Source organism: Aedes albopictus, chromosome 3 (assembly GCF_035046485.1).
Source record: "Aedes albopictus strain Foshan chromosome 3, AalbF5, whole genome shotgun sequence".
Taxonomy (NCBI): domain Eukaryota; kingdom Metazoa; phylum Arthropoda; class Insecta; order Diptera; family Culicidae; genus Aedes; species Aedes albopictus.
In genome coordinates, this window is record NC_085138.1 from 325,581,719 (window position 1) to 325,594,061 (window position 12,343).

Genomic DNA, 12,343 nt, shown 5'->3' on the forward strand with positions numbered 1-12,343 from the left:
TACTGGAAATCTTCTGTTCAGGACTGAATTTTAGAGGAACTACTAGGAAGAGTCAAAAAGTTCCTGCTGTTTTTTTTGTCTAAATGTTTTGGAAACATTTTGAAGAATTTTCCAACCGAGTTTTTGAAAGAATGAGAAGTTTTTTATTTCGAAATTCAGAAGTATTTTTGTATTTCTTGAGTTTGATTCTACTCAAGATGACTTACTCAAATCGGAGAACACCAAAAGCGATGAAACCTAGTTGAAACATTTTTTAGACGACATTTCAAGCCTAACTTTACCAAACACCGTATCTAACAAAATCTACGAACGGAAAAAATCGAAGGAGTAGTTCGGTGTTCCCATAGCAACTCATACATTGATAATTTCCGAAACGTGAAAATCAGGGTATATTTTCACAAATTATCCCCAAAGATGAGTGATACAAGTAGTCCTTAACGAAATTCAGCGCCTCATGTGAAAATCTTTTTTTGCCATTACGTTGTGAAAAATATGACGTTTCTTGACTGAAGTATGTTTTTTTATCTTTATTATCGAGACTTTCAGCCCGTGGCTGGTTCGTCTCCACTGAAGTATGGTGAAATGGCCTACTTATCACCGCTGATGCAAGTGTGCTGAAGAGTACTACTTTTAGCACTCTTAAGTGTGCTGAAAAGTAGCACTTTTCGTCACTTGTGGCCTAACGCACTTTTCACTTACTGCCGCGCCTCCCGTAGATTCAGCTACTACCTCTACATCCACTGATCTGGTGGAATCCGGATCGAGACGATTTCAATCCCGATTCAAATTGCAAACCAGGTGCAGAGGCTCTTGCTAAATTGACTTTTTCTTATGCCTCCACACGACGCCGGGAGCCCGAACATTGTTGACAACTACCACATCACAGTCTACCTGATCGAACAAAAACCTACGCTGGCAAGCATGGATGCTCGCACGTGATTCCTTCTGATATGTACATGTTTGTGCAGCTAGAAAAGATCATATTAAATGGGTATTTTTCGTAATGGCAAAAAATTGTTTATGCAACTCGTTGCAAAACTCGTTTTTTTTTCAGCACTCTTCGTATTTATCCAACTCGGCAAGCCTCGTTGGATAAATGTACGACTCGTACTGAAAAAATTATCATTTTGCAACTTGTTGCATAAATAACTATTTTGTTTGCATAAGTTACATACGGTGTTTGGTAAAGTTAGGCTTGATTTAGCATGAATTTAAGGCAGATTGTTTTGAAGAGTTTCAGTCCGAATTTCTTGAGCTGAGAGATTTGCTTACTGATATAAGGATGAACCAAGGCGAACTCTTTAAAAAAATCCGGATTCCTTGAGAATATTGCAGAAGAAATTTGTGGAGAAGTTGACCAAAAATTTGTCCGGGTTTTACACTGTTTAAAGATTTTCAAGATATTTAATAGAAAATTCTATTGTAAATTAAGGCAGAAATTCTAACTTATTATTAGTGGATTTCTTAGTAATATTTCAAAAATCTCTTCTGAAAAATTCTTGGTAAGTTCGTTTGGGAAGCTAATAGGCAATAAAAGAATGCCAAGAAAAAAACATTCTGGATAAACTTCTGGTGGAATATCTGGAAAGATTACTCGTGAAAGAATTTTGGAAATGATTTCTAGGGAAATCTTTAGTGTAGTATTTTTGATGGTCATTTTCAAGATATTTTAATAGATAACCAGTGGCGAACTTTATGGTACCATAAATGGCTACTGCAGAAAGTCAGGCAGGTTACTTATAGGTTGGAATTGTAAATTCTAGGAGAAATTTGAGAGATCAAAGTAATCTTAGATTTTGCTCGATACTCGTCTAGCATCCAGTTATTTCAACAGCGATTGCGATATGAAGCTCTCAGAGATTTAATTTCTGATCACATTTTCAGATATGTCAAGAATTTCTCCAAGAATTCCTGAAAGATTAGTTTTTAAGAAAGTATTTCTCCCAAAATGTAAAAAAAAGACAATTACACCGTCTTCGACCTCACGGGCCTCTACAGACTGAACAGTACAAACATGTGACAACGGACAACACACCCAGTGGCCCAGTGGAGAATTTTCCGTTTGACGAAAAGTTTTCCCCGACTGGAACGGGAATCAGACCCACACTCCGAGGCTTACGAGACACCTAAACGGCTGACGCCGCTAACCGCTCGGCCACGAAGCCCACCCCAATGTAGAGGCAGATTCATTATTTGGGAATTATTTATTTCCATAAATCATACAACTATATTGCTGCAGATGCTATTGAATACTCACTGGAACTCCCGCGAGAATTTCAATTGGTAGTTTAACTAGAAACTACGAATACTCAAAATTCTCGAGAATTTGCTGAACCAGGAGTTTTACCAGGGACTTCTGCTAGCTAAAGCTTCGCCAAAAAGGGATTTTCTCGATACCTTACTCCGGGTTTCTCCGAACATTTTTATTCACAAGTTCAATAAATGAGTACATTCAAGAACTTCATAAAAACACCAGAAATCTTTCAAACAAAATATTAGAAATACTTTTATGAGCTACAATAGGTGTGCTTTGAGGAATTCCATCAGATACTAAAAATCCCATTAAATATTCTTTCAATTGTTTTTCACTTACTATTTTTAAATTGTAAAAATGTTTTCACCAGAATTACTCATCCAGAATTTCAGAACTTTTAATTTTAATTTATTCTTGGGGCAATTCATTCATTCATTCAAAATTTTATCAGCATCCTATCCAAATTTCTTAACGACTTTTCATTCAAAGGACAAAGGCTATATCATATATTCTCCTAGAGATGGTACAAGGATAATTTTTTAGAAAGAAGTTAAAATTTTTGTTATGTTTTATAAAACTTTTATAGGACGCTTGATGTTTTCAGGAGCATGTACATCCTGAAATGCATAAGTGACATATGATGAATGTGTCTCAACCAGTCTTTCCACCAGAATGTTCTTTAGAATATCTTTGAAATTGTTCAAATTGTGATGTTAGGTAACATCACTATGATTAACTTTAATTGTCATGACTCGACGACAAGATATTAATTTCCAAGAATGGTTTTTACGCCAGTTCACTAACATAGTTCAACAGTTGTTGACTGCATTTCCCACAGATTCTCGTAGTTATGCTTCTGAAGACTGTACAAATTTTAGAATTTTGGAAATTCCCGGTGACTAGCAACAATTCCCGAGGTTTTCCCGACTTTTTCCCGGTGGTTTCGAATTCCCGAGCTTTTCCCGAAATTCCCGGCTGGGTGGCCACCCTGCAGGGACTGATTTGTCGAATTACCCCTCGTCGCATTTTTTACTGGGCGGAGCTATCAAACAGTTCCCCAACTGTCAAAAGGTGATTTTTAAAAATCTCTTTGTAATTTATTTTAGGTACTAAAATAAAGTTCTAAAAATCTGAAAAAAAAATAAATCATATTGGCTCAGAAAAATGTGTCCTTTCGTATTAAAACAAAAAAACAGTACATTTTTTAAATTTAAAAACCCAATTGAGTTTTTTAAATTTTGAAAAATGTATTGATTTTTCGATTATATACGAAAGAGCACCTTTTTCTGAGTCACTATGATTTTTTTCAGATTTTTAGAACTTTGTTTAGGTACCTAAAATCAGTTTCAAAAAGATTTTTTGAAATCACCTTTTGACAGCTGGGTAATTGTTTGACAGCTCCGCCCAGTACAAACTGCGACGAGGGGTGATTCGACAAATCGCTCCCATACAAACTTCAAATTGATTTTAAAATTGGTTCCCGGACTCCAAAATTTATGAAAATTTGGATTTCGGCTCAGTTTGACATGCAGATTCAGAATATCGAATTATCTCAACACCGTTAAAGAAGCCATCATCAATTCCACTTGAAGGACTTAAGGATTACTACGTCTTTGTTAAACGTACGTTATTATCTTGAAATAGCTTGAAACTTTTCAAATGCTTTTCAGGTGTAGATTTTAAACATTTGCAAAATTCTATCTAGAATATTCTAGTCAACCAGTATAAAAGTTATGAAGAAGAATGTCGTTTCTTTTTATTGTGCTTTTATCTTTGTTACCGCAACCACTGTGCGGTGCAACAAATAGTCAGATGTGTGAAGCAGCCGGCTTATCCCTGCGCACTGATACACCTTAGACAGATAGACTGTGGGTAACATCAATAGAAACAGCCAGTTTGTATCATGCGACTGTTATGGTCTTCTTGTTTTCTTACCCAGCATTAAAACTATGCTGCTGTATTAAAAGATAGGTTGTCAGCTTGAGCCGTACGCTTGAGCCGCAGTTATGTTGGCTACGAAAACATTACATTGGTGGGATAGGGATGCCACTTCCTTGGTTTGTATAGGGTCAGTTATTGCCATTCAATCAGTCAGAGTTTGCTGAGTACGTAGTAGGTACTCCTAGTTTTGGAAAAACTTTATACTAAAGAGTTTGAAAAAAAAATATTGATTGTAGCGCATGTTTGATAAGTTAATAGTACACAGAAAAGTAAGTCGGTTCATTCTTTTATATTTGTAAAATCTATTAATAATTAAATATTCTTGCAGCTTTGAAGTTGCACAGTTTGGCAACTAAAAGACTGTGTTTTTCTTCTCACTTGCGCCAACATTCTTCAAAGATTTCTTGGTCCAAAGTTGGTCAGAAATCTTCACCTAGAAACAGACGATTAGTAAAGTATTCCGGATATACACAACTTTTACATACGTGAGGCCACAACAGTATAATTTGCTCTGCAATAAAGAGCAGGTACTGTTCGATTGATTCATAGTCAGAATCGATAGCAGCTTCTCATGGTCTGCCTTTGTTAAGCGAACACATTGTATTCGCACATCAGAGCACAGTGGTTCAGATGGACTGTGAATGATTATTGAAGTCAGATAATCATTTGCCGTAGTATGGCCTCTGGAGCAGGGAATGAAATTATCAGCAAATTGAGACGAAAAACGGCGTTTTTCGAGCAACCGATATTTTCTGTTTTTACTTTTCCTGTGAGAAATGTTTATCGGTCATTGCTGTTTGTCCCCGATCAAAGATAGCCGAAAACTGGAAATCGCTCTTTTCATTTTCGCTATCCAACTTTATCGCCTGCAAAGTTATCGCGATAATTATCAGAAAGCAAATAACAAAAATTTGCCGCTAACGGGATTCGAACCTAGACCCTCCACAAAAATGTGTATGGGCGCGCACCATAACCACACGACCACATAAGCTGCTCAAGAGGGGACAGAAATTGTATACATAAAAGCTACAGTTGGTGAGGACGGCACTACGGAGAGGCGAACAAAGAGCAGAAAGCATACCAGTCAACTTTTCATTGCGGATGATAATCGATTTTCGGCGCTGCGGAACGAGCGAAAACACATTCTCGAGAGAAGCCCGGGTCTGAATTTATCGCACGTCTTTTTTCGCCGATAATGCGTGTGAGAGAGTTTTCTACAATCGCGATCGTGATCGATAATTTCATTCCCTGCTCTGGAGTGGACAACATGCAGACCAAAAGAAACTCTTCATGGCTTCAGCTCGAGTTGGAGTGGTTGCAACTTCAAGCACATTTCCAGTTGAAGGAGTTGGAAGCAGACAAGGCCTTCCTCAGAAAGAAGTCTGAATTGCTACAGCAGTTGGAAACCATTAGAAGTCGATCGAGCCACCATCAAAACATAATCACGTAGTATGTGATTCGTGGTTGGCAGCTAGAGTGAAAGCACCAGTAATAGCTTCTTCAAATGGAAACTCTTCGTCTACGTCTACATCTTCGACACCAGTCGTGTCGACCAACACAGTGATTAGGAATAGTGCAGTTTGTTCCAGTACCCAAAGTGGAGGCACGTCGACGACAAAACCTACCATACCAACAATCGTTATGAAGGCTTCAGTACCTGCTCCTATTTCAACGGAAGCGATTGCAGCAAGCCCATTGCGACTAAAGTACATAGGGAGATCATCAATAGGCGATGTGTTCGTAGGTCACATGAATGGCAGAAACTGGTGTATGAAAAACCGTATGACAGAGATCGTCCGTAGATATATCAAAGCTGTTGGAAGGCTGGAGCATGTATTGGCAGTCAACATGTGGTGCTACAGCTTAAGCGGTTATTCACGGGGTGGGGAATGTTACCGCAACCACTGTGCGGTGCAACAAATAGTCAGATGTGTGAAGCAGCCGGCTTATCCCTGCGCACCGATACACCTTAGACAGATAGACTGTGGGTAATATCAATAGAAACAGCCAGTTTGTATAGGGTCAGTTATTGCCATTCAATCAGTCAGAGTTTGCTGAGTACGTAGTAGGTACTCCTAGTTTTGGAAAAACTCTATACTAAAGAGTTTGAATAATAAATATTGATTGTAGCGCATGTTTGATAAGTTAATAGTACACAGAAATGTAAGTCGTTTTATTCTTTTATATTTGTAAAATCTATTAATAATTAAATATTCTTGCAGCTTTGAAGTTGCTCAGTTTGGCAACTAAAAGACTGTGTTTTTCTGCTCACTTGCGCCAACAATCTTCTTAAATATTAAGCAATTCATAATTCTATTGGGACCTTAGTAAACTCGATTTTTTCCATATTCTCAGCGGAATTATGTGTCGAGTCAAGTACAAGACACTGAAGACGACCTTACAGTTGAGGTCGAAGTACGTATCTGTCAAAGGATGAAAATTCTTTGTGGAATTCAACGGAACAGTACTTAACACGATTTTCTTTTTACTTACCATTAAGAAAATGAAATAGTTTTTCACAAGGCCATCAACTTGGCCATCAATACACCAAGGGTCAAGAAACTTGCTTTTTTAACACTGCAAGGATTTTGGTAAAATATTTTAGACTTTAAGTCCAAGTGAAACATGTGAAGTAACTTGGGTATCCAGTGCATAAGGCTTTGATTGGCTTTACAAGTACTCACAGAACACTAACTAGAAGAGAGGCAGAACAAGCTCTACAAGGAGCGTAGATCAAGAATGAATCAAAAGAAAAACTAGGCAATCATCTCGGGAAATTTTTTCCGGGGGTATTACAAGGAATTCAACAAAGTTTTTTTTGTAGAATTTCAAAAAATATCTTTGGTGGTCTGTATAACTAATCTCAAGACTAAATAAATCCATTAAAAACCCATCAAGATGCAGGAATGAGGTATGTATCTCAAAACGATATCACCAAAGAATGGACCGAAAATTCAATTAACATTATATTGAGGTCAGTGTGGTGTACTTTTAATTTTTACTTTTTTTGCTCGAAAATCGACTCGATTCGAATCGAATCGATTTGATCTTAAGCGAGAATCATGAATTTATTTCAGTTAAAATTCTTATGAGGATGTTCTAGCTCTTAGCTCTTTTCAATTTTTAATTTCGATTGATCTACACTGAAATAAATTTTGTTGTGGAAACTACCGATTCCATAGTAAAATTACTAACCGTACCTATGATTCTCAACCGACAACAAAATCTGTTAAGGCAACTGAAATATGCTTGAAATTACTATGCATTGTAGTAAGCTCAACTAAAAGCGTAGTCGTCTCAACAACAAAACGTTGTTAATTTTTCCTGGACACGCATTTTACAACACAGTATGGTTAAATATACAATGCTCATTTGTTAAATTAAGATAATTTCTGGTAATGTTAACTGCACTGTTAGTTAAGTTGACAGTGTTTTAGTGGAATTAACAGGAAATTGTTGTCGGTTGAGAATCATAGGTACGGTTAGTAATTTTACTATGGAATCGGTAGTTTCCACAACAAAATTTATTTCAGTGTACCTGACAAGCATTCATATCCGTAACAATGGAGTTCACCAAATAATTTCCTTGTGAGAAAAGAAACACCTTGAGAAATACCGTAAATCACATAGCATATTTCCATTATCACACTCATACATGGTTCGATAGTGATGGATGATAATTACACGCTTCTATTTGTCAAACATTTGACTATAGTACAATTCACTTTACAATTCACTAGTACTGAAACGTATGCTATTTGCTGCATGAAATTTTCAAAGCTTTCCTTCGGAGTTTCACTAAGATTTCAAGCGGGTTTCACATATTTCATGTAAACCGACTGAGAAATGTAATTTCGAATGATTACATGTTCGATTCTAGCAATTAAAAAAATGTGATTTCTTTTCAGTGTAGGCATAGAGTATCTTCGAGCACTTCATAAATCATAAAAGCAGGCTAGATCCTGGTTGCGACATCCTTCATTTGCTGGAAAACGATTCCAACTACTGACTGGACGAAAAATATGCTGTTGAGTTTCAATTATAGCAAGATTGTGTAAAGTGGATTCCAGATCCACAGAAAACAATTCCGAATCAAAGTCCTTGTGCCTTCCAATTCACACACGGAGCAATCATGCACAGCCATTCTCGTGCAAATCCGTTTCAAAACTGATTTTTGATAGCTCGATTTTGTTCGATGTTTTTATACACTGCTTCATTTTAATCTCTGTAGATTGCTCAGAAACTGCTTCTGAGCACGCTTTTGATTATCATCCGATATTATTATTGTAAGGTAGATTTAAATTCCAGATTTCGTTTTAGTATATGTGCGTGGACTCTGTTTTTTTTTTTGGATTTGTCTTTTAGACAGGCTAAGACTGGACTCTGGTTTTGTAATAACGATGGACATTTCAACTCATTTCTCCGATAACCGCCCCACTGTGCATTATCGTTGTCCTTTTCCCCCGCCACACCGCCGCCGCTCTGCTCAAAAAACCATTCGCAGAGATCAAAATTCTTGCACAACATTCACCTCGCGCGACGACCTCCACCTTCGAACCGGATCGAGAGACAACGCCAACCGTCTCACTGTTGTGTAGGTACACCAACCAATCCAGAACTTGTCCGGTCACTTTTAATTTTCTTCTTCCAGATTCGCCACCATAACGCGTCTTCCGTCTTGTCTTCTTGGCAATAACAAATCCGTTCACATATACCGCGAATGGGATGCTGCAGCAGCCAGGCTGGCCCGATCCTCCTCAGCTGGCGCAAACACCACCTATATTGTGTTCTTCTTGTTGTTCTTGCTGTTTGTAGCTTCACACAATGTCCCTTTAGGCAGACAGAGGGAAAAAAATCGTCCGAAACAAACGCGACGCACGTCCAACCGACACGAGTTCTCGACACAGAATGAGAGATTCTTGAAAATTGAAATCCGAACTCTCTTCTGCTTGGAGGTTGGAGGACACGACGAGCTCGAGCTCAAATACAACCAAAGTTCTCTCCGAGTATCTTCAAACCATCACGCTTTCTGTGATGATACAAGGCAGTGTAAAGATTGTATAGAATCATGCATTTGTGTTTTACTATGCCATGCATGTCTCATAGGCTCCAAATCGAAATAAATCGTCAAACATCATGGAGAGCACTGCTAAAACGATAATTACATCTTTAATCCAGCCTTCAATGGAAATTTTACGAAAAACTCAAGAAGAAACTATTAAAGAATCGTACAATAATTTATCCCAAAAGTCTTGCAAAACGTTGAATTAACAAAAACTAAGTTATTCCTGTTTCTGTTCTCTTTTTTACTACTGTTGCTGTTACTGTTACTGTTACTGTTACTGTTACTGTTACTGTTACTGTTACTGTTACTGTTACTGTTACTGTTACTGTTACTGTTACTGTTACTGTTACTGTTACTGTTACTGTTTCTGTTTCTGTTACTGTTACTGTTACTGTTACTGTTACTGTTACTGTTACTGTTACTGTTACTGTTACTGTTACTGTTACTGTTACTGTTACTGTTACTGTTACTGTTACTGTTACTGTTACTGTTACTGTTACTGTTACTGTTACTGTTACTGTTACTGTTACTGTTACTGTTACTGTTACTGTTACTGTTACTGTTACTGTTACTGTTACTGTTACTGTTACTGTTACTGTGACTGTTACTGTTACTGTGACTGTTACTGTTACTGTTACTGTTACTGTTACTGTTACTGTTACTGTTACTGTTACTGTTACTGTTACTGTTACTGTTACTGTTACTGTTACTGTTACTGTTACTGTTACTGTTACTGTTACTGTTACTGTTACTGTTACTGTTACTGTTACTGTTACTGTTTTTGTTCCTGTTCTTGTTCATGTTCATATTCCTGTTCTTATTCCTGTTCTTGTTCATATTCTTATTCCTGTTCTTATTCCTGTTCTTGTTCCTGTTCTTGTTCCTGTTCTTGTTCCTATTCTTGTTTCTGTTCTTGTTCCTGTTCTTGTTCCTGTTCTTGTTCCTATACTTGTTCCTGTTCTTGTTCCTGTTCTTGAACACTTGCTGCTTTGGCTATATGTGCTAGTTCTGTCCGGCTGGCTCTACGATTGCAAAATGTCACTGAGAATTCAAAAAAAAAGGTCCACAATCCAACATAAATATGCAATGGCTTTAAAAAGTATTTTAGATTTTAACAACTTATGACACGCAACCACAAAAACGTTGGGCAAGCCTGGTCCGGTGGTTATTGGTGTGAGTTGACTTCTCTTCGGCTAACAAATCTTTCCACGAGAACGGGAGAGGCAACCGATGGCGATTCATTCAAGATCAGCAGTTGCGAACGCACACAACCAGACACCAAGTGAAAACATTCCATGATTGTTTACCGGCTTTTTACACGTTCTGGCTCTCGCGCTCACCAAGCTTTGACATCGCCCACACGCTAAAATTCTACTAGATGTGGTGGCCATACGTTTTGATTACTAATATTTAGCATCTCTTGGCGCATTCACTAGCTCTCGTAAGGTGAGAGATTGTATACCAATGTGTATGTCCGAACACGTGGGTTTATTTCTTTTGGCGGTTTGTGGAATCTGGTGGAAACGTTACGTTGTGCAAATTTATTGAATTCTAGCATGGTATGAACACTAATTCACCTAACAGATTTCTTGATGATGATGATGATGATGATGATGATGATGATGATGATGATGATGATGATGATGATGATGATGATGATGATGATGATGATGATGATGATGATGATGATGATGATGATGATGATGATGATGATGATGATGATGATGATGATGATGATGATGATGATGATGATGATGATGATGATGATGATGATGATGATGATGATGATGATGATGATGATGATGATGATGATGATGATGATGATGATGATGATGATGATGATGATGATGATGATGATGATGATGATGATGATGATGATGATGATGATGATGATGATGATGATGATGATGATGATGATGATGATGATGATGATGATGATGATGATGATGATGATGATGATGATGATGATGATGATGATGATGATGATGATGATGATGATGATGATGATGATGATGATGATGATGATGATGATGATGATGATGATGATGATGATGATGATGATGATGATGATGATGATGATGATGATGATGATGATGATGATGATGATGATGATGATGATGATGATGATGATGATGATGATGATGATGATGATGATGATGATGATGATGATGATGATGATGATGATGATGATGATGATGATGATGATGATGATGATGATGATGATGATGATGATGATGATGATGATGATGATGATGATGATGATGATGATGATGATGATGATGATGATGATGATGATGATGATGATGATGATGATGATGATGATGATGATGATGATGATGATGATGATGATGATGATGATGATGATGATGATGATGATGATGATGATGATGATGATGATGATGATGATGATGATGATGATGATGATGATGATGATGATGATGATGATGATGATGATGATGATGATGATGATGATGATGATGATGATGATGATGATGATGATGATGATGATGATGATGATGATGATGATGATGATGATGATGATGATGATGATGATGATGATGATGATGATGATGATGATGATGATGATGATGATGATGATGATGATGATGATGATGATGATGATGATGATGATGATGATGATGATGATGATGATGATGATGATGATGATGATGATGATGATGATGATGATGATGATGATGATGATGATGATGATGATGATGATGATGATGATGATGATGATGATGATGATGATGATGATGATGATGATGATGATGATGATGATGATGATGATGATGATGATGATGATGATGATGATGATGATGATGATGATGATGATGATGATGATGATGATGATGATGATGATGATGATGATGATGATGATGATGATGATGATGATGATGATGATGATGATGATGATGATGATGATGATGATGATGATGATGATGATGATGATGATGATGATGATGATGATGATGATGATGATGATGATGATGATGATGATGATGATGATGATGATGATGATGATGATGATGATGATGATGATGATGATGATGATGATGATGATGATGATGATGATGATGATG

General features: G+C 37.1%; 1 protein-coding gene across 10 annotated transcripts in view; it reads right to left on the reverse strand.

The window, feature by feature from the left end:
* Nucleotides 1-12,343, reverse strand: part of LOC109623365 (low-density lipoprotein receptor-related protein 1) — an 880,389-nt gene that overhangs the window by 581,113 nt on the left and 286,933 nt on the right. For 3 of the 10 annotated variants that reach the window (XM_062842858.1, XM_062842857.1, XM_062842851.1), the window contains exon 1: nt 8,727-9,114. The exons of the other annotated variants lie outside the window; for them this stretch is intronic. The gene's annotated coding sequence lies outside the window, so the exon portion shown is untranslated. Of the gene's footprint in view, nt 1-8,726; nt 9,115-12,343 lie in introns of those variants that run through there. 10 annotated transcript variants of the gene reach the window in all.